Below are 24538 nucleotides of genomic sequence, written 5' to 3'. Positions count from 1 at the left end.
AAAACCCAAGGTGGAGAGGTGATGTTGGCATCATGACAGAGTGAGCTCTCCCTGTAAACTCTCCCCTGTAAGATACAATAAAAAGAACATTCATATTCCAACAGAGGACATCCACAAAATACAAAAGAAGTCTGAGAGACCCACACAGCAATACAGAGAGTAGGGAGGTGCTGGAGCCTCACCTTTAACCAGAGGAAGTCGAACAAGTAGCAGCAGGTGCAAGTGGTGATCAAATATGACCACACTGCAAAAGCACAAATCCACGCTGTCTAGCAGTGTGAAAAAAGATATTAACTCACCACATTAGAGGGAAAATGACAAGTACCCAGAAATCAATCCTGAAGGCATAGAAATCTATAACTGAAATGACAGGATTCAAAATAGCTATCATAAAAAAACTAAACGACTTAAAAGAAAATGCAGATAGTTCAACAAATTCAAGAGCTACTTCAGAAAAGAGGTTAAAACGATAAAGAACCAATGAGAAAGATTGGAGATGAAAAAAACAATGGATGAGATAAAGAATACGGATTTGCCAAACAATAGAGCTGATATGACGGAAGAATGAATTAGCAATAGTGAGGATAGAAATATAGAAATGCTTCAGATGGAGGAAGAGAGAAAAGTAAGATAAAAAAGAACTGAAGAAATTCTCTGAGAAATATCCGACACAATTAGGAAATGCAACATATGGATTTATAGGTATTCCAGAGGGAGAAGAGAAGGAGAATGGATCTGCAATCTTTTTCAAAGAAATAATAGCTTCCAAAACCTGGGGATAGAGCTGGAAATAAAATGAAAGAAGCCATGACATCTGCTAACTATATCAATGTAAAAAGATCTACTCCAAGGCATGTAGTAGTGAAGCTTGCACAGGTCAGTGACAGAGGAAAAAATAATAAGGGCACCAATGCAGAAGAAAATAATTTACAAAGGAACCACTATCAGGCTTTCAGCAGATTTCTCAGCAGAAACATCACAGGCTAGGAGAGACTGGAAGGAGACATGCAAATCTCTGCAAGACAAAAACTTTCAGCCAAAAATACTCTATCCAGTGAAAATACCCTTGAGATATGATCAAGAAACAAAAACTTTCCCAGATAAACAAAAGCTAAGGGAGTTCACTGCCAGAAGACATCACCTACAAGAAATCCTCAAGGTCCTCATACCTGGGGGGAAAAAAAAGAAGAAAGAGATTAAAGACCCTCAATAAGGAGATAATAGGTAGACAGAATCAGAAAACTGTAGCTATCCATGAGAACAGGCTGGCAAATACACTGTATAACGTTAAAGACAAAGGGAAGAAAACATCAAAAATAAATACAATGGTGTCATTTTAACCGCAAAGTCACAACACAAGATGGAGTAGGATGTAAGAAAAACAACTAAGGAGGGGAAGAGGACAGGGAGGGAAGCAGCTTTGTCTAAGGAAATAAGAGTTTATCAGAAAATATATTACCTCATCTATGAGATTTTTCAAACAAATCTCAGGGTACCACGAAACAAATAAGGAGAACAGGGACTAAAATAATAAATGAGGAGAAAACTAAGAAAATCAGCAAAGAGGGGCCGGGTCCGTGGCTGAGTGGTTAAGTTTGCACGCTCCGCTGCAGCGGCCCAGGGTTCGGATCCTGGGCGCAGACATGGCAGCGCTCCTCAGGCCACGGTGAGGTGGCGTCCCACATCCCACAACTGGAATGACCTGCAACTAAGATATACAACCATGTACAGGGGGAGGTTTGGGGAGATAAAGCAGAAAAAAGAAAAAAAGATTGGCAACAGTTGTTAGCCCAGGTGCCAATCTTAAAAAAAAAAGGAAGATTGGCAACAGTTGTTAGCCCAGGTGCCAATCTTTAAAAAAAAAGAAAAGAAAAGAAAATCAGCAAAGAAAACTACCTAATTGATTGGCAGTCTGAAACACAAGAGACAAGAAACAAAGGAAATGCAAAAGAACGGAAAACGAGCAATAAAATGGCAGCATTAAGTCCTCATGTATCAATAAGCACTCTAAATGTAAATAGATCAAATTCTCCAATTAAAAGACAGAGAGGTGGGATGGGTTAAGAAACAAGACACAACAATATGCTGCCTCCAGCAAACACATCTCAGCTCCAAGGACAAACACAGGCTCAGAGTGAAGAGATGGAAGATGATACTCCAAGCTAATGGCAAACAAAAGAAAGCAGGTGTTGCCATACCTATATCAGACAAAATAGACTCCAAGACAAAATGGGTAAAGAGAGACAAAGACAGGTGGAACATAATGATCAAATGGACACTCCACCAAGAAAACACTTATAAATATCTATACACCCAACACAGGAGCACCAAAGTACATAAAGCAACTCTTAATAAATATAAAAGGAGATATTAACACCACCACAATAATAGTAAGGGACCTCAACACTCCACTCACATCAATGGACAGATCATCCAGGCAGAAAGTCAACAAGGAAATAGTGGGAATTAAAAAAAAAACTAGACCAGATGGACTTAATAGATACATATAGAACACTCCATCCAAAAGCAGCAGAATACATTTTCTTCTGAAGTGTGCATGGAACTTTCTCAAGGATAGACCATATGTTGGGAAACAAGGCAAGCCTTAATAGATTTAAGCAGACTGAAATCATATCAAGCACCTTTTCCAACCATAACGCTAGGAAACTAGAAATCAACTACAAGAAAGAAGCTGTGAAAGTGACAAACAGGTGGAGACTAAACAACATGCTACTGAACAACAATGGATCATTGAAGAAATTAAAGCAGAAATCAAAAACTATCTGGAGACAAATGAAAATGAAAACATACCAACTCAAATGGGAGGTAGCAAAAGTGGTCCTAAGAGGGAAATTCATCGCAATACAGACTCACCTTCACAAACAAGAAAAATCCCAAATAAGCAATCTCAAACTACACCCAACAGAATTAGAAAAAGAAGAACAAACAAAGCCCAAAGACAGCAGAAGGAGGGCAATAATAAAAATCAGAGCAGAAATAAATGAAATAGAAACAAAAAAGACAGTAGAAAGGATCAACGAAACAAAGAGCCGGTTCTTTGAGAAAATAAACAAGACTAAAAAACCCTTAGCCAGACTCACAAAGAAAAAAGAGAGAAAGCTCAAATAAATAAAATTAGAAATAAAAGAGGAGAAATTGCAATAGCTACCACAGAGAATACTATGAAAAACTATACGCCAATAAATTGGACAATCTAGAAGAAATGGATAAATTCTTGGACTCTTACAGCCTCCCAAAGCTGAAGAAGAAACAGATAATCTGAATAGACCAATCACAAGTAAAAAGATTGAAATGGTAATCAAAAACCTCCCAAAACATAAAAGTCTAGGACTAGATGGCTTCCCTGGAGAATTCTACCAAACAGTCAAAGACGACTTAATATCTATCCTTCTCAAACTACTCCAAAAAGCTGAGGAACATGGAACACTTCCTAACACAGTCTACAATGCCAACATCCCCCTGATACCAAAGCCTGACAAGGACAAAAAAGGAAAACTACAGGCCAATATTGCTGATGAACATAGATCCAAAAATCCTCAGTAAAATAATGGCAATTCAAGTACAGCAATACATCAAAAGATCACACACCATGATCAACTTGGATTTATACCAGGGACACAGGGATGGTTCAACATCTGCAAGTCAATCAATGTAATACACCACATTAACAAAAGAAGGAATAAAAACCACAAGATCATCTCAACAGATGAAGAGAAAGCATTTAACAAGATCCAGCATCCATTTATGACAAAAACTCTTAACAAAATGGGGACAGAAGGAAAGTACCTCAACATAGGAAAGGCAATATATGACAAATTCACATCATCACACTCAATGGGGAAAAACTGAACACCATCCCTCTGAGAACAGGAACAAGATAAGGGTGCCTACTCTCCACTCTTATTCAATGTAGTACTAGAGGTTTTGGTTAGAGCAATTAGGCAAGAAAAAGGAATCCAAATAGGAAAGGAAGAGGTGAAACTCTCACTGCTTGAAGATGATGCGATTTTATATATAGAAAATCCTAAAGATTCCATTGGAAAACTATTATAATCAACAACTACAGTAAAGTTGCAGGATACAAAATCAACTTACGAAAGTCAGTTGCATTCCTATATTCTAATAATGAATGAACAGAACGAGAACTCCAGAATTCAATTCCATTTAAAATCTCAACAGCAAGAATAAAATATCTAGGAATAAATTTAACCAAGGAAGTGAAAGACCTAAACAATGAAAACTAGAAGACATTACGGAAAGAAATTGATGATGACATAAAGAAATGGAAAGATATTCCATACACATGGATCAGAAGAATAAACGTAGTTAAAATTTCCATACTACCCAAAGCAATCTACAGATTCACCGCTATCCCAATCAGAATCCCAATGACATTCTTCATGGAAATAGAACAAAGGATCCTAAAATTCATATGGGGCAACAAAAGATCCTGAATAGCTAAAGCAATCCTCAGAAAAAAGAACAACACTGGAGGCATCACAATCCCTGGCTTCAAAATATACTACAAAGCCATAGTAACCAAAACAGAATGGTACTGGTACAAAAACAGGCACACAGATCAACGGAACAGAACTGAGAGCCCAGAAATAAAACCACACATCTACGGACAGCTAATCTTCGACACACGTGCTGAGAACATACAAGGGAGAGAGGAAAGTCTCTTCAATCAATGGTGTTGGGAAAACTGGACAGCCACATGCAAAAGAATGAAAGTAGACCACTGTCTTTTGCCATACACAAAAATATACTCAAAATGGATCAAAGACTTGAACGTAAGACTTGAAACTATAAAACTTTTAGAAGAAAATATAGGGAGTACACTCTTTGATTTGGTCTTAAAGGGATCTTTCTGAATACCATGTCTTCTCAGACAAGGGAAACAAAAGAAAAAATAAACAATTGGGACTTCATAAGACTAAAGAGCTTCTGCAAGGCAAAGGAAACCAGGATCAAAACAAAAAGATAACCAACTGGGAGAAAATATTTGCAAATCATATATCCAACAAGGTAAGGGGTTAATCTCCATAACATACAAAGAGCTCACAGAACTGAACAAAAAAACATAAATCCGATCAAATACTGCACAGAGGATATGAACAGACATTTTTCCAAAGAAGATATATGGATGGCCAATAGGCACCTGAAAAGATGTTCAACATCACTAATCATCAGGGAAATACAAATCAAAACTATACTAAGATATGGCCTTATACCCGTTAAAATGGCTACAATCACCAACACAAAAAATAACAAACGTGGAGAGGTTGTGGAGAAAAGGGAACCCTCATACACTGCTGGTGGAATGCAAACTGGTGCAGCCACTATGGAAAACAGTATGGAGATTTCTCAAAATACTAAAAAATAGAATTACCAGATGACCCAGCCAACCCACTACTGGGCCTTTATTCAAAGAACTTGAAACCAACCATTTAAAGAGACTTATGCACTCCTATGTTCACTGCAGCATTATTCACAATAGCCAAGATGTGGAAGCAACTCAAGTGTCCACCGACTGATGACTGGATAAAGAAGATGTGGTATGTATATAACAATGGAATAATGCTCAGCCATAAAAAAGACAAAATCATCCCATTTGCAACAACATGGATGAACCTTGAGGGTATTATGTTAAGCGAAATAAGCCAGAAAGAAAAAGACAAACACCATATGATTTCACTCATACGTGGAAGATAAACAAACACACAAACAAAGAGAACAACACGTCAGTAGTTACCAGGGGGAAAGGGGATGGGGGCTGGGCACAAAGGATGAAGGGGAGCACCTATATGGTGACAGACAAATAATAACATAGAACTGAAATTTCACAATCTTGTAAGCTATTATGACCTCAATAAAACAAATGAACAAACAAAAAACCCAAGGTGGACTGCTCAGAAGTCTCTACGTTAAGAAATAAACATAAAAATAGTTTATGCTTAAATTAAGAATTTCAGGAAATTCTGAAGAAGAGTAAGTGATGAGTAGCTCTATGAAATATTTCAACATACTATCAAGGATTACATATATCCCAATGGAATGGAACAAAAAGTCCAAAAATAAGCCCAAAATATGTAAAGGTTTTCATATAGGATAAAGGTGGCAAATTAGATCAGTGCAAAAGATTGACTTAATAAACAGTGTTGGAACAATTGGGTTGCTGTCTAGAAAAATATAAAGTTTTTATTGCTCTTTTCATACTCCACAGCTTACAAAAGAATAAATTCCAAGTGGATCAAAAACTTCCATGCACAAGATTAAACTGTAAAAGTACCTGAATAAACCCTGGGAGAATTCTTTTATAATCTCAGAGAGTGAAGTTTCTTTTCAACTTTGACATGAAACCAGAAGACAGAAAACACAAACTGGCAAATTGAATTATATAAAAAATTTTCAAACATGATCCAAAGTCAGTAAAACAAAAGACAATCTGGAAAACAAAAACAAATCAGGAATAAAAAAAGAAAACTACTTGCAATTCATCAGATCAGAAGCAAAGATCAAATTTTCCCAAAATATAGAGGTAATACAATGAGTAAGGAAAAAGATCAATAGCCCAATAGGGCAAAAGATATGGACAGATCCCAGAACAGGCAATACAATGGCTCACTCATATTATGAGAAATGTAAATGAAAACTTCACAGAGATACCATTACCCTCCTATGTAACCGGCAAAGACAAAATATTTGAAAAGATGCTACACTAGGAGAAAAAATACGTATTTTGAACAGAAATGTGAAATAGCACAATTTACAACATCAAAATTTTAAATTTATAGACCCCTTTGATTTAGGAATTTCACTTTTAGGAATTTATTCTATAACTTTTTTTTTTTGGAAGAGAAAACATACTCAAGTATTTTCAATATCAGTAAGAAAGAAAATACATATGGTTATGGCAGATTGTTTTAAAAAAACATACCATTATACATTGTACACCAATTTAAGAACAACTTGAGAAATCTGTTCATGATCAGAGTAAGTGTTCATGGCATTTTTTATAATTGTCTTTTTATTATTACAGAAATCTTCATTTTATATCTTTTCACACATGCTAGCTATAATCCATTTAGTCAACAGTTACTGAAGAACATATACAAGTAGATAAATGGTGGTAATACCTAAGAAGTGCAAAAAGGCAACTCAGTGTTGACTACTATAACATAAATGTAGTGCCCAGCCCTGTGGCTGACTGGTTAAAGTTCCGCGCACTCCACTTTGGCAGCCTGGATTCACGGTCGTGAACCTACTCCACTCACTAGCCATGCTGTGGAGGTGTCCCATGTACAAAAAGAGAGAGAAAGATTGGCACAGAGGTAGCTCAGGGCTAACCTTCCTCAAGCAAAAAGAAAAAGAGGAGGATTGGCAGTGGATGTTAACTCACAGAAAAATCTTCCTCATACTTATAAATCAATGCAGGTAACAAGTTGACATTTCTATTTGATCAGAAATCTAAAGTATTACATTCTCCTTCAAGAGAAATAATGAAAGAGAAACAATGCAAAAAAAGAATATTCAGAAAGTTTACTTTTGAAAGCAAAAGTCATTTGAAAACAAAGATGGCTACTTAATGGGCTACATATAATATCAAACACAGCATCAGTATGACAAAAAGTAATCTTATTTCAAAAGCACAGTATCAGTGTCTTAATAATTTGCTTAACAACCCTAACAAGTAACTGGGGGTTTTGTTAATGTCTTATTTATTGCCTTTGTTGAGCTTGAATTTAGTCCACTGTTCCCGTTTTTTTTTTTTTAGAGATGTGATCCACATCAGTTGATTCTAAACAACAAAAGTTAGCATCACTCTCAACACTATCTCTACTTCTCAGTCTCTCCCCTTCCCTCTCTCCCTCACACACCAGCCCTCCAAAACAAATTTATAAGTCATCTATAAATACAATTGGGTACAGCACCTCCTACTCTTCTCCACACAGGGTTTCATCACTGCTCTCATGAATCATGTTATAAAACAAGGTCAAATAATCCCAAATTTTTCAAAAACCTATGCATTCAAAAGGAAGACTGTGAAAAGCAATCATCTCTACTCTCTTTCCTGGGGTCCTGAGTTTAGGCTAGTAAAATTCTCAAGTTCCATTGTATTACAAGTAGAACAGATGTTTATTAATTAAAAAGGAAAACAAATCACCAGTCATAACCAATCACCCCCTCCTCCGTGCCCATATCAGGTTGTTCATAACCTATTTTAATACTTGTTATAGCATCCTATACCCTGTAGTTAAAACGTCCATCTATTCAGATACAGTTTGACCATATTCAACTCTTATTCCCAGACTACTGCGTGGCACATGGAGAACACCAATAAACATTTATGAATGACCTATGGAAAAATGTATTTGGGGCTGCAGAAAACTTCTCAAATAGTAACCTTTCATAAAAGCCTACCAATATTGTTGATGTTAGTTTTTTTAAAATTTTACTACTTTTTAAAAGTTACATTATTTGTATATTAACCCAATTTTTTTTTTTTAAAGATTGGCACCTGAGCTAACAACTATTGCCAATCTTCTTTTTTTTTCCTGCTTTTTTCTCCCCAAATCCCCCAGTACATAGTTGTATATTTTAGTTGTGGGTCCTTCTAGTTGCAGCATGTGGGATGCCGCCTCAACGTGGCCTAATGAGCGGTGCCATGTCCGCACCCAGGATCCAAACCCTGGGCCACCAAAGTGGAGCGTGGGAACCTAACCACTCAGCCAGGGGGCCGGCCCCTCTTAGATATCAGTTACCAAAAGTGTAGAACAGATAAATGCAAAGGAATTCACTAATTCATTTTTTGGATGCCTACTATGTACGCCAAGCACCATGCCAGACACTGCTACATACGAACTACTAACCAGTGGCTAACACTGTGGAGGAAACCTACACTAGAATGTGAGCTCTGTGAGGGCAGGGACTGGGTCACATCTGTACCTCCAGCCCTTTGGCATTGCCTGGTGCATGCAGTTAACTACTGAATGACTTAAGCAAATTGGGAGACAGCTCCTCCAGACTCTGTTCCTCGATTCCTACCGTACCTTTATTGGTACTCACTGCTATCCTTTATTTCCTTCCTTCCTTTCCCTTTCTTATCCAAGGCCTATTCCACTGAAATCTGGAAGGGTTTCACACTTGCACACTTCACACCTAGATTTAGGTCAGGTAATAGAAGTCCATGTTCTTAAAAAAGTTCAAGTACAATCTAAAACAAAGCTACTTAAATTTTTCCTGCCTAAATAAGATCTAAGAGGATTTTTTAAAATTATGAATCCACTGAAATAGAATATTAAAATGAAGCACAGCTTCCTCACAGCAAAATTACTCTGGCTTAGAGCCCCAATAAGTTCCTAGGGTTTTCTTCCTGGCTGTGTAATACATACAATGAGATCATCAGATGATATGAAGATGCCTTTTACTCAAAGTGAAGCAAGAGCTATATTATCCTTTACAGAAATGACCAAATAATGTAACAATAAAACTCCAAGTAGAATATCACAAAATTTGGCAGGGGGGCCTGGAGTGATAAAAGAACCTCAAAGACCAACGTCTTTCTGGGTACTTAAAACCACTCTCATCAAGCTGCCCAAACTATGCCTAAACATCTCAAACCTGGATGTTGTTCTAATATACACAAATGCACACAATAAAAGCTTGTGTCACATATCTCAAAAAACATTCATTATGCATTTTTTTACTTAGAAGTTAAATTACACAGGTAGTCTACATACTACATTCTCAAAGTGTTCATTCTTATCCACCAACACATGGCTTCCAACAACATCTGCTAGAAAAAAATGTGAAGCAATATGCACATTCCTATCATTGAAGCATTTCTCTTATCACTATTCTCTTTCTCCTTCCCATTGTAACTAAGCTTTTTAAAATATAGTCTTCCCTCTCACTCACTCAAAGTAATTAAGCCTCTTATCCTTACCACTCTACTAAAATAGCCTTGAAAATGGTCATCAGGATCTTTCCAATTGCAATTCTTTTCTTACTCAACTTACTATGGCACGACACTGTGCCTCAAAGATTCATCCACTGGGTTTTCAAGAAATGACACTTTCCTAACTTGCTTTTTACCTTACTAATAACTGCGTCTTTATCCCTTCTCTTTCATATCCATTCCTTCCCCCCACCCCAAATCTAGTACTTCAGAAGGTACCATTTCCAGCCTTCGCAGCCTACATTCTTTTCTTTTGGAAGATCTTATCTTTTTATATGGCCTCACCTACTACCTACACACAGATGACCCTCAAATCCCAAACACTCTCTTGTGTTCAAGACCCCTAAGTCCAGCTGCCTACCAGATATTTTCACCTAGATGCCTGAAAGTTATACCAGTCTTGCCATGTACAAAACAAAATCCATTATCTTCTCCCACAAATTACCCATTAGGATTACTTCCGATCACTACCCAGTAATTAAAGTCAGAAACTTAAGTAATTTTTTCCTCCTCTCTCTCACCCTACTTTTATTCAGATATTTATTAAATATCTACTACATGTGAGGGATTGTCAATAACATCTAGTCAATTATCTTTATTTCTCAAACCTTCCCCCATAACATCCCCACCATCACAGTCTCAAGTCAATCCTTAACACCAATATAAAAAAAATTACTACAATAGTTCCTAAACTGATTTCTCTGCTTTCTCCTTTATGAATCTCTCCAATCTAGCCTTGACACTGCTGTCAATCATGATTTAAAATGTAAATGTGATGACATCCCTGGTAAGGTCTGCCTAACATTAAGCAATGAAACAGAAACTCTTTAACATGCCTTGATCTCAGCCTACCTTTTCTACTTCAATGATCTCCAGTACACTCTTCGAATCTTTAATTCCCAGTTGTTCAGGTCCAAAATTTAGGAATCATTCTTGATTCCTGCCTTTCCTTCATCTCCTAAATCTAATCCATTAGAAATCCCATTAATACAATCTCAATCTCTCTCCTTTCCATCCACTACCCCAGTTCAAGCCATTTCTTACCTGGACCTAGTACATGTGTTTCTTCTCTTATCCCCAGTTGTAACCAGGATAAACTAAGTTCAAGTCACTAATCTGTTCAGAATCCTTCAATGGCTTCCCAAAACAATTATAACGAAATATAAACTGCATATCATAGGCCCACAAATCCCTACATACACTGGCCATTGCATAATTCTCCAGCTTCATCTTATACCACATTCCATTTATTCCCTACTCTCCACATATTGACCTTCTATTGAGAGATCATCCCAATTTCTTTCCCACCTTACAATATATTTGCACAGTCTTCCCTCTGTCTAGAATTCTCTTCCTCCACCCCTTCAATGGCTAGCTCCTCCCAGTCTTCAGGTTGGTTCCTTCCCAATCTTCAGACCTCAGACCAAATGTGCTCCCCCTTAGAGAGGCCTTTGCTGGCCACCCCCCTAAAGCAGCCTCTCCACTACAAAGTGTCTCTTAATTACAGCACCCTGCTTATTACAGTTCCCTGCTTATTTTCTTCACAGCTCTCACTATAACTTATCTTACTTGTTTACTATTTGTTGTGTCTACCTCTAACATGGAGCTGCCTTGACCACTATCACCTCGTTTATTACTGATTTTCTGGCATTATATAGCAAAGGGTGCTTCACATGGTAAGAGCTCAATGTAATTCAATAACCGAAACAAATGCATGGATAGCCTAGGCACCAGACAACCCCAATGTCATAGATTCACCATATATACCACATTTTCCTTCTATCACAGTATCAAAAGTACTTCCAGGGAAAAGATATCTGTTAAAGTCCCTTCTACTCCACTTTTTGTTGTTGCAGAATTCTTTTTAAAAGACTGTGGTTTATTCTACAAACTTAACTTTCAAAAAAATCTACAAGTACTGCGTTTTTCTTCTTTCACTATTAAATTGGTCTGTTTATTTCCCAAAAATAAAAGTATATTAAAAATGTGAATTTAATCCAGAAATCTTTAAAATTAGAGTTCATATTGGCATCAACAAACTGAGGATGCAGAGGCAAGACACAGAAATTTGATATCTTTGATTTTAACCTATATCTAAAATTAAAGGTCACTGCCCTAAGTCATTAAATTCATGTCAACTTGGCAATGTAAAGAAAGGCCTACTGCTGAATAGGAGGAAAGATAAGAAAAGATGAAAAAATTCAATGCAAATAAGCTCATTACCTGTTTAAAGAACTGAATTAATTGAAGCAAAAAAAGAAACCCTAATGCTACTGTGAAATCTAAAAATAGACTATGTTGCTGCTCTCTGAAACATGTAAATCTAAAAAGAACTTTTCTTTACATGCCTAAACTATACTTTTAATGAGACTCTCAATCTAACAAGAAATTTATCTTTGATGTCTGTGTTGCTTATTACTTTAAACAAAAGCAACTATCTACATTAATATTTTAATAACAATTCTGAATCTTACTGAATATAATGTGGGGAGAAAGAAATCATGGCCTCCACAGTGGAGGCTCAAAAGTACGTGGATATGTCTTTGGAAAGGTGTAGCACAGGGAGTGCAGTCTCATGAGAGAGACCTCATCCTTACCTTGCATACAGTCTCAGCAAAGTAGAGACCGTGCTTCAACAGAGCGCCAGTCACAGTAATGGACCATTCTCAACACTGTCTAATCTAGTCCCAGTATGAACACAATATATAACCAATAAAATGTACCACTTTTAATCACTTGAGGTTTATCATCCATTTATTTACATCTTATCTGTGGCAGAAAGATCCTAAGGTGACCTCAAATGATCCCACCTCCTGTTCATGCCTTTGTGTAATCCCCACTCCTTTAGTGTAGCAGGACCTACAACTTTCTTCCAATCAAAAGGATATGGAAAAGGAAATCAGATATCACTCCCATGATTGTGTTACATTATGTAAGACTCCACCTTACCAGCAGATTGGTGCTATAGATTCCCTTTACAGGCTTAATGATGTAAGCAGCCATGCTGGAGAAGCCCACATGGCAAAGAACTGTGGGTGGCCTCCAGGAACTATGGGTGGTCCACAGTTCACAGCCAGCAAAAACCTGGGGCCCTAAATCATACAGCTGCCAAAAAAATTGTGCCAACAACTTGAATGAGCTTGGAAAGGGATTCTTCTCCATTCAAGTCCCTAGATGAGAATGTAGACTGGCCAACACTTTGACTGCAGCCTTGTGAGATGCTGAATAGAGGATCCAGCTAAGCTGTGCCCAGTTTCCTAAGCCACAGAAAACATGAGATAATAAATGTGTGTTGTTTTCAGCTGCTAAGTTGGTGAAAATTTGTGACACAGCCACAGAAAAACTAATGCATTGCCTTAGAACTGCTCTCTAGTTTGATTTTCTTTTTATTTCTTTGATGTACTCAGACTAACACAATATACAATGTCCTCAATAAATGCTTACTGAATTAACTGTGAGAGTCTGATCTTTTTGACCCACTTATATAGCAGTTCTATGATAAAACATGCCCGCCCCAAAAACACATACACACACACAAATGAGAGGAGCTGGAAACTGCCTTGGAAAGAGACCCATCGGCAATGCCTTATTCTAAAAAGAAATGAGAAGCTATAGAATCCAAAAGTGAAAAAATATTGAAGGAATGTGATTATTTCATGTGATTCTCATAGGATTGTAAAAGGAAAACACAGTCCAGAGACAACAACCAAAGACAGTTATTTCCAACACATGAGCATTGGCTTTATTTCTCAGTTTACATTACCTAGAGATCACTTTATAAACAAAAGATTAAAATTCAAACTTTTTGGTGAAATTAATATCTGAAATTTACTTATCTAAAAAATGTAAAAGGGTCAGAATATAAAACTACATATTAAGCAAATTTTACATAACCTCAAAAGATAACTTTGATTCACATAATATATGCCTTGGAGATATAATGAGGAGAACAGCAATCATAAAAAACAACAAAGATATGTGAAGGCTCTAAAATACTGTTCCTTGGTAATAATATTCATCTGAGTGGAAAGGACTCTGAGTAACAAAGGCAGCAAAAAAACCTATAATATTAAACCAAGTATGAAATATTGAAAGAATGCTACTGACAAAGAATTATTTGTTTGAAAAGAAAGACAAAGTAGAGGAAACTGAAATAAGCAGCCAAAAAAAGGAAAAGGAACAAGTTGTTGGAAACAGCATGTGTCTATCATGGAGTATCAGTTCTACAGAATTCAAATCTGATGCCCTTTTCTGGGAACTATGTTTAATCCTTTTTCCTACGTTGGATTAAGAAAAATGATATAGGTGCAGACATCAATTTTATGGGTTGCTTCTGCTGATAGTACTTAGGAGTTATATCTATATACAAGTCCAAGGGATTGATATAATTAAATTTCAAGTCTGGAAAGATAAATTCATGAGATAAATATCCTGTGTTAGCAATTTCTCATTTAAAACTTCACTTTGTTAATGAGGGTGGGGCTTCCATTAAAAAGCACATATAAAAATAAAAGTATATACCCGTTTCCTTCCATGCAATGTAAGCAACTATCTCTAGGAATCTTTTAATCATCTTTAAAAAAACCTCATAGAGAATAAAGTTTCAGAAAATTACAAAAGAAAAGCAACTTATTCTAAGCATAACAGAACCAGACTTGAGAGAATAACATATCTCTGAAGGAAAATTATATACTACCTACTGTATAAGCATAAATTTTGTAAAAGAAATCAGATACTCCTCCTTTCTGATACATAAACAAAAGAGGCCTAATAAAAATTTAAAAGATTGCTTTAAAGAAGGAAAAAAACCCAAAAACCTGACATCTTTGTGTTACAGTATTATTGGATTTAGTGCATTTTAAATCACATGAATGCACTATTAATTGAATGTTCCAAACTTACACACATTTCTGAGTTTTCTGAACAGAGCAGTACTGAGTTCCACTTGATCAGCCACAACAGGTCACACTGCACTCACAAACTGATTCTATTTTTTCGGTTTTGACTACAAATAAACCCACCAAAACAGTGTCACATTGAGAATTTCTATATTTTTATTTTTCAAGCTTCCCATAGCTCCCTTTTAATTAACAGCTATTTCTAAACAATAAGATTCTCAAGATCACCATTCTACTGTTCATGATGATAAAAATGTTGATAGCTGATAGCCTATATATTAGTTAATAGCACAGGCTGAGGAGTAAAAGGGACTGGATTTGAAATCTAACTTTGCTATTTATTTGTTGTGTGTTTTTATTCAACAGTGTCTAGCACATAAAAAACACTCAAATTTGTCATGAGTAAGAGGGAAGATGCATTATAAATGGGTGAGAAGAGCGTGGAAAATGTATGCATGCAGGAGAAAATGGAAGCTGATTTAGTAATACCATATCAATCAAATACAGAAACTAATGCCACTTCACATTTGTATCATACAGACTATAAATATTTGCATTCATGCTTTTACTTGATTTTTCACAACAGAGTACAAGAGGAAACAGGCTATAAAAAGTTGAGAAATTTGCCTATGGTCAGAAAACGGAACATAGTATATTCAGGATTCACAGGTCTAACATCTAGTCCAGCAGATGCTGTTTTCTCTACACACACCAGCTATTTCCAATTTTGGAATAGTTTAACATTTCACAAGTTCAGACACTTTGAAAACATATTTCTAAACACATTCAGGAAGCACACTTATTTCAAGCTTTAAAGAGAGAAGAAAAACAAGCCAACAGAACATAAACCCACTGCTGATCCTATAGCAGTTTACAAAATAGTGAATGTGTCCTTTCTCTTCTTAGGTTAGGCAGGTAAGGCAAGGTGAAGATAAATTTTTTGTTTTATTCTAATATTTTTAGAAAACTATGATCTAGTTAAATATTTTCTTAACAAAACTGAAACAATCACATTCTGGCATTCAAAGCACCCATTCCGACATTCTAAAGTACACTATGAAGACACACTATCATTATCTTCCAGAGTGTGAGAATTAGTACTTTAGCATGGTCTGTGGTTCTGCCAATTCAAAGAATTAACTCTTTTTTAGCATAAGAATATAGGTGACAAAATGACATCAAGTAATAACTAAAATCCATTTCCATCTCTACATACTTACAGATAGGGATGCAAAAAGAAAGAAGGAGAGGCTGGCCCTGTGGTGTAGTGGTTGGGGCTCTGTGTGCTCTGCTTCAGCAGCCTGGGTTCTAGGTGTCGACCTACACCACTCATCAGCCATGCTGTGGTGGTGACCCACATATAAAATAGAGAAAGACTAGCACAGATGTTAGCTGAGGGCTAATCTTCCTCAAGCAAAAAAAAAAAAAAAAAAAGGAAGACTGGCAACAGATGTTAGCTCAGGGTGAATCTACCTCAGGAGAAAAAAAAAAAAGGAAAATTCCTTTATCACCTGGATGAGAAATCAATTTATAGAGGAAACATCAAAGGATAAGTATAATCATATACAGTGAAAATTAACTGAGAAAATGGGAATAGGTAACAAACTATAAATACTACAAAAGCCACATTGTTATTCAAATAAGTGATTCAACCATATTTGCCCAATCAGGCAAAAGCATCATGTCATACAATTTTCCATTTAACTGTCAATTAATCAATAAGAATGTAATTTCTTATAAATCTGACACTTGAGGTTTCAAAAATCCATACCAATAGGTTCTCATAGGAGCATTTACTCTATTTAAGGCAGGCAAAGCATCCACAAAGAAAAAGAAAACTGCTTAAGTGTGACATATAGACAACTGGAGAACAGGGTAGTAAATATTAAGGGATTAAGGTCCTTTTTCCTTAAGAAGAAAGTAAACCAAAAAAAAAGTTAGAAAAGAGAATAAACAATGTAGCCTATAGTCATGCTGAAAAGAAATGAAGCTGAACTATTTTTAGGAAGTCAGTATAATCCTCAGTATCTGTATCTATCAATATTCCACCAATATTTACAGAACAGCAACCCTATATCAGGCATGGTGCCTAGTCTAGGAAGTGAGAATAAATAAGACAGACACTCTGTTCTCTAGATGCCCAACCCAAATAGAAAAGCCGAATATACAAATAAATAATTACACTGTGACAAATGTTCCAGAGGAGTGTGAAATCTGTGCAAGGGGAATAGAAGGAAACAAATCCGACTAGATGTTTTTAGTGGGGGTCTCAAAAGAAGATTAATCCCTAACACCCTAAAGCAACTGCGAAGGTAATGAATTAACTGCACTCTTATACATCTAGAATGGTGATATTCATGTACCATTCTTGAAAGACTGAGAAACAGTCTCTCAAATCACTGAGTTCTGAGATTCAGATAAGGAACTCTGGCAGACAAAGGCTTCAATCAAAGAGTGAGGTTTCACCAGATACAGAGAAACAAGAATAGGGTTTCTCAGGAAGGGACAATCTTATTTGCAATGACAAGGAAAAAGCATGACATATTTGAAGAATTCTAAGTCATTTGGTGAAGATGGAGGCAGGGGTGAGAGCGAGTGAAGAGACAACTGAAATCTGGCAAGAGAGGACAAGGAGTTAGTTTTGCATCAGGCTGCAAAACATTTAGTATGACATGCTGAGGACACTGAAATTCAACATATAGAAAAAGGCAGGGGCATACTCTGGGGGTGGAAAGTGATCAGATTCGTCCCAAAGAGCTTCTTAGGATGATTCTGGTTTATTGAGGCCAAGAACTAAGCCTTTCAGGAGACTATCTCATTTACCATACAGAAAGTAGAAAAAAAAGTTCTGTCCAACATGGAGCCTGAACTTTTTTACATTCAAAAATATTTTATAACAAGAAAAGTAAACTTCGTCATCCACACTTCTCTCAATGATCAAAAGAACTCCAAAGAAACAACTTATTTTTCAGATCACCTGGGTTATCATGAATCCAAAAAGACATTTACATTAGTCTTAACAGCTTTTCAATGAAAAAAACAAAACACATATATTACAAACACTGAAAAGAAAAGGAGATTCCTAAGATAGCAGATACAGTTATTCAATCAGTATGCTTATTAATTAGAAACAAACTGAGTCGGACATAGGATTTTACTTTAAAAACATTATGAAAACCCAGGCACTATTAAAATACTTAGAGGCAACTCAGTAAATGGGAAGTAAATTGAGAGAACAGAAAATTTCTCCTCTACCCTCTTGGGGTCTCCAGCTAGACCTAAGAATTAAACTGACATAAGACACGTTAGCAGGAGAAAAGCATACAAACCTTATTTAGTAATTTTTTTACTTACATGGAAGCCTTTACAAGGAAAATGAAGACCCAAAGAAGCAGCTACAACTCAAAAGTTTATATATGAGGTTGGACAAAGAGCAGTAAATTGTGCAGATGTGACAAGACAAAGGGGTCAGGCTAGAGCAGTTAATTGTGGAAAAGTGACTAGGAAGGTAAAGGTCTGTTTAACAAGGTTGGTTCGTGCAGATCTTTCTCAGTCTCTACTCCCCATCTCTAGTGATAAGAATGTCTTCCTTTCTCCTAGTATCAGGAGGGCACCTTTTACATGCGACTTTTTATGTGTTGCTTTCAGGAAGAAAAAGGAAGGTCAGAGTGGCCTTCCTGCATCTGCTATTTTTTATGTGCTTTAACTCAAAATAATCCTTATGCCCAAGTGGCATATTTTTTCTGCTGTTCTACACAAGTAAAGCTAAGCAAAACTGAACTTCAGAAGCCCCAGAATCTGCTTTTACTCCCATACTCTATCTGCGAACTATAGTAATTCTTCTCACATATTTAATATTCTAACATCCTCAATCCTCTTTCCATAAAAACTCTGCTCTTAAAAAAGAGATCTAATACTCAGGCTTAAAAAGAAAGGAAATTCTGACACAGGGTACAACATGGATGAATCTTGAGGACACTACGCTAAGTAAAATAAGCCAGTCTCAAAAGGACAAATACTGTATGATTATACTTATATAAAGTATCTAGAGCAGTCAAATTCATAGAAACAAAGTTTAATAGTGTTGCCAAGGGCTGGAGAGAGGAGAAAATAGGTTGTTACTGTTTAATTAATACACAGAGTTGTAGTTTTGCAAGACGAAAGAGTTCTGGAGATGGGCTGCAAAACAACGTGAATGTACTTAGTGGTGAACTGTACACTTAAAAACAGTTATGTAATGCTTGGTATATCCTAGTGTGGATTCCTTTGCATTCATCTTCACTGCAGAATGAGAGAAAAGCTTGGAATGAGGTTAAAACAAAGTCCTAAATCAGACAAAGGTACTAAAAGAGCCCTTCTCCTTTTATATACCAAAAGAAAATGAGACCAGGATCATGTAAAGAACATTAACATGAATGTGAACCATAATAAAATTTAAATAGTTATACCACATTATGGAAACAAAATTTTTATTTAAAAGGCTAAATTTGCTATCCTAGATAATAAGAATTCTCTCTATGCCTTTTTGTTTGAACTTACTATTGAATTCTATATGAGACAGTTACCAGAAGAATAAATCAACTTATGCCAACTTCTAAGATCTGTACTCACTATTACTGAGTCCAATTTAATTCAAGATTCTGTGGAAAACTTACTCACAAAGAAAACTGCCAGGCCAGATGGCTTCACTGGTGAATTGTACCAAACATCTGAGCTATAAATAACAATGCTACACAAATTTGTGCAAAATATTGAAAACGGAACACTCTTCCAATCACTCTTTGAGTCAAGCATTACCCTGATACTCAAACCAGACAAAGAAAGAAAGAAAACCACAGACCATTAGGTCTCATAAATAGAGAAGTAGAAATTCTTAATAGAACATCTGCAAATTGAATCAAGCACTATATAAAAAGAATCATGGTCAAGAGAGGTCTATTCTAGGAATGCAAAGTTGGTTTAACATAGAAAAGCAATATAGTTCACCATATTAACAGTTAAGCATCCTGCCTGAGAAACCAAATGATTGTCTTAATGAAAGCAGAAAAGGTATTTGATGAAATTCAATACCTATTCATGATAATAACTGGGAATAGAAGGAAAAGGAACTGCTTCAACTTGATGAAAGACATCTACAAAAATCCCTGAGGCAACATCCTACTTAAAGCTGAGAAAATGAATACTTTCTAAGATCATGAAAAAAAAAAGGCTGACATCACTTTTAGTCGACACTGTACTAGAGTTCTTAGACAGTGCAATAAGGCAAGGAAAAGAAATAAAAGGCATACAAATCTGTAAGAAACAAAAACTATCCTTATTCAAAGACGGCATGATTTTCAATGTGAAAATTCCTAAGAAATCTACAAAAAAGCTACTAAAACTAGTGAGTGAGTTAGCAAGGTCACAGGATACAAAGTCAATAGACAAAAGTGGTTTTTATTTCTACATAAAAGTCATACACATTTGGAAATAGAAATTTTTTTAAATACCAATTATAATAGGACCAAAGAAAAATATTTAGACATGTGGGTTAATTTCAGAACACCTAGAATTAGCCTGAGCTGTTTTGCTGAAGTAAAGATGTATCTGCATGGCACTGACCCCCATGAAAACATAAAATGTACTGCTTAATAGTGCTGCTTTGTGCTGATGGGTCCAAGGTGAGTTTCAGGAAAGTATGTACCAGACTGTCAGAAATGTTTATTGATCAGTGAGATTTGGTGCATCTGGTCTCAGCGAAAGGGCTCTACCACTGGGCTGGTTACATGAAAGACTATGCCTACATGATCAACAGGGTAAAAGTACCACCACCCTAGACTCCATTTGAAATTCCATGGTTCTATGCAGACATCAGTGACACCTGATCTGAGAGAAAAAGTGTGTCCATATGACCAACAGAGAGAACAGAGGTCATGCCTAGCGCCTCTAGATCCCTTACTATGAGGAAGCCTCTGGCTGCAATGCATATCTTTAATGTTCTACTCCTGTTGCTATGTTGCATCCTTTCCCTGCAATATATTTGGAAGCCTTGTCACTTTGTAGCCTTTGAGTCTTCTTTAGTAACTCAACCCTATCTAGCCTGCCACCATTAGTGCAAAAAAAAAATTAAAAATAAATTTAACAAAATGCACGCAAGACTTGTACATTGAAAACAACTAAACACTGCTTAAAGAGCTGAACAAATGGATATATAGAATCAGAAAAATTACTACTATTTAAGATATTTTCAGCAAATTGATCCATAGATTCAATACAATCCCATCAAAATTCTAGCAATCTTTTTCATAGTAATTAAAAGCTTATAAAATGTATATGGAAACTCAAAGAACCTAGAATACTTACGTGGGCTCGCTCTCACAGCATGGTGGCTTCAGTTCCAATATTGAGTGTCCCAAGAAGTACAGGCAGAAGCTCCTATCACTTTTTATGACCTGGTCTAGGAGGTCATATTAGTGTCTCTTCCACCATTCCACCATAGTCACAAGCCTGTCCAGATTCTGGTGGAGGGACATGGACCCTACCTCTTCACAGGAGGAGTATCAAAGTCACATTAGAAAGCAGAGTGTGTGAGGAGGAAGATATTTTTCCGACTACTTTGGAAAAAACAATCTTCCACATTGGATTTTTATTCTGTAGATAACTGGTAATCATTAGGCAATGCAAAACAACACAATTCCCTCCATTTTAGGATGGTAACTCCAGAAGCACTATTAGGAATAAACTACAACAGAAAGAATGAAAAAGTGTGGGTGGAAGGATGACAGGGAGGATTTATTAAGGTGGTATTTTGAGAAACAAAAGCAAAAGAGACTCTCAAGTGGCACAAAGTCTGCGAGCAAGACTGAAGAGAAAACAAGCTTGCTAGGGACACTACGCAAATACAAGTGAAATGTCTTGCCCACAAACGCATCTGGGTAAACTCAGATCCTCTGGAAAATGGTGATGCCATCAAGTGACAGAAAGTTTAGGAGGGCCAATAATAAATTCTGTTTTGGCACATGCTGGTGAAGGCAGAATGCATTTGAAAATAAAAAACAAGGGAGAGACCTACAACAAAGAGCACATGTTATATAACCCATGAAGAAGAGACTCAATTCTGATTAATCAAGAGTTGGCTACAATCCTGAGACAAGTCAACATAGATCATTACTTTTTATTTACCTAAAAGACTGACATTTATTTGCACACAAAATGCCTGAAAAGTGTGCTTTAATATTCTTGCTTCCTTTCTAGCCAGAACATTCTCTTTGAGGTTCACCAGGTTAATAAAACTGTCTATCTGGAGATGTGTCTCTAAGGTGAGGGGTAGTACAATTTATACAGTTCTTTTTTAAGCGATAACAGTGATCACACATGAATTCAAAACATAGTGGGTTTTTTGCGTGTTTTTTTTTACTTTAAATCAATTGTAGCGGGGCAAACAACATTGGCTGAATTCTTCTCCCTTATTCCTTACTAAAAGAACTCCTGCTTTCTTCAGCTATCAAATGGCCATATGCTTCAGGGGAGCTGGGTTTTATAGTCCCAGAGTAAATCTTACTTGGTGTGATTCTGTTCTCAGTCCCAGCAAGCTGCATGATAGAATGACCTGGGAACTTCTAAAAGACCAGTGCCTGGACTCCCTCCCTTCCCCCAGTGATTCTCATTTAACTGGTCTGGAGCTGTAGTGTCTTTTAATCATTAGAGGACAAGTCTAAGGGCAAAACTTAACAGGAACTAAGGTTGTCAAAGCAGAAAGATGGACAGACCCTTATCTTGACAACGTTGTTGAATAAACCAACTCTAGAACTGTCTTTCATCCAGGCTTCTCATTACATAAACTAACAAATTTTCCTCATTCTTTAAGCCACTTCTGCTTGCGTTTTCTGTTACTTAACAATGAAAAAGATCCTATGTATTACACCTGGCAACAGAATTTTCAGAATACAAGTTTGGCTTTATAAACAGGAAGCAGAACTTCAATCATTCTGCTGACAGAGGACAAGCCAATCTTACAGGAGCCAGCAAAGAATTACGTCATTTTACTGTACATGAAAAGATCTTTTCCCACAGCCTATATCTAATTTCAAAGATTTGAACAGATAGCTATCTGTCTGCTTAACTGCATCTCCAAATGACTAGAGGTTCTTCTTTGAAATGGAATGATACAGTAGTATATAAGACAATATCATCTCGCACATATATCTTTCACAAGTGTTCTAAGAACTATCTTCCCGATATACCTATAATACTAATCTGAAATCAAGCTATTTTCAAAAACAAAAATAAAATAATATATAGATGACATTTCCTTCGTTGTTCTCTAATTCAAAGTATCTACACACACCAAAAACAACTGCCACCAATCCTATGCTGCTGATGGATACTCCTCAAGTTTGGCTCTGATTTAAGGTACAACAAGAGGAAAGCAGCTGATTTAAAGGATTCTGAATTTCTCTTCTGAGAAAACAAAAAATGGCAGATGATGCCTGTGTTGCAGAATGGCCAGGTAGCCCCAAGGGTCCTGGAATAGGAGGTAAATGTGGCTTCTTCAGAGGCAAGGCTGAAGACAAGAAGTGGATACTCCATCACTAAGCTGAGCCACGCAGTCAGGGACAGGAAGATCAAGTCCCTACTGAAGGAGATCTCTCTTCTCCCTGCCCATCAAGGATTCTCAGATCACTGACTTTGTCCTAGGGGTGTCCCTCAAGAAAGATTTTGAAGATTATACTCATGCAAAAGCAGAGTCATGCTGGCCAGTGGACCAGGTTCAAGGTATTTGTCGCCATCAGAGATTACAACAGACATGTCAGTGTGGAAGTTAAGTGCTCCAAGGAGGTGGCCACTGCCTTCCACAGGCTATCATCCAAGCTCTCCATCACTGCAGTGGGGTGAGGCTACTGGCGGAACAAGATCAGCAAGCCCTACACCATCCTTTGTCACCGGCAGCTCTATGCTAGTGCATCTCATGCTCACCCCCAGGGGTACTAACATCGTCTACGCCTCTGTGCCCAAGAAGCTGCCGTTGATGCCTAGTATGGACAACAGCTGCACTTCAGCCAGGGGCTGCAATGCCACCCTGGGCAACTCTGCCAAGGCCACCTGTGACGCCATCTCCAAGACCCACAGCTGTGTCACCCCCAACCTCTGCAGAGAGACCATGTTCACCAAGTGTCCCTATCAGGAATTCACTGACCATCTCATAAAGACCCACACCAGAGTCTCCATGTAGAGGATCCAGGCTCCAGCTGTAGTCGCCACACAGTTCTGCTACGAGAAAAAGTGAATTAAGCTTGTTAAAAAATAAAGAATTCTGCTCCAAAATTCACTTCTAGGTTAATCATTTAGACCTTTCTTCATTTTTTTCTCAAAGGAATGTGGCCTGCTTGTCACTTTCAAGGCCCACCGGAGCCCATACCCTGGATTTGATCCTTCCTACTCCTCCTGAACCTGCAGCTCTTCCCTGTCCCTACTGTCTTCAGTGAGGTTCAGGAGCTCCTTCCCTTAGGCCTTTAAATATGTTCACATCTCCCTTTCTTACATCTAGTATAAGACTATATCATATATTCTTTTACCCGCCAGCTACAGCCCCCACTGACACCACCTGCCTTTTACAGCCAACCTTCCTGAATTGTGGCCTTCTCATCTCTTCATTTATCATCCCACTTCAATATGGCTT

At 37.0% G+C, this 24538-nt stretch overlaps 1 protein-coding gene and 1 pseudogene across 2 annotated transcripts in view; one reads left to right on the top strand and one right to left on the bottom strand.

Annotated features, from left to right (window-relative positions):
* The window catches only part of DDX10 (DEAD-box helicase 10), a 275285-nt gene that overhangs the window by 145961 nt on the left and 104786 nt on the right, over nt 1-24538 (bottom strand). The gene's annotated exons all lie outside the window — the stretch shown is intronic.
* LOC139084032 (small ribosomal subunit protein uS5 pseudogene) lies at nt 23335-24145 on the top strand (annotated as a pseudogene).

Source organism: Equus przewalskii, chromosome 6 (assembly GCF_037783145.1).
Source record: "Equus przewalskii isolate Varuska chromosome 6, EquPr2, whole genome shotgun sequence".
Lineage (NCBI taxonomy): Eukaryota > Metazoa > Chordata > Mammalia > Perissodactyla > Equidae > Equus > Equus przewalskii.
The sequence above is the reverse complement of the archived record's forward strand: the minus strand, read 5'-3'. Positions and strand labels throughout refer to the sequence as shown.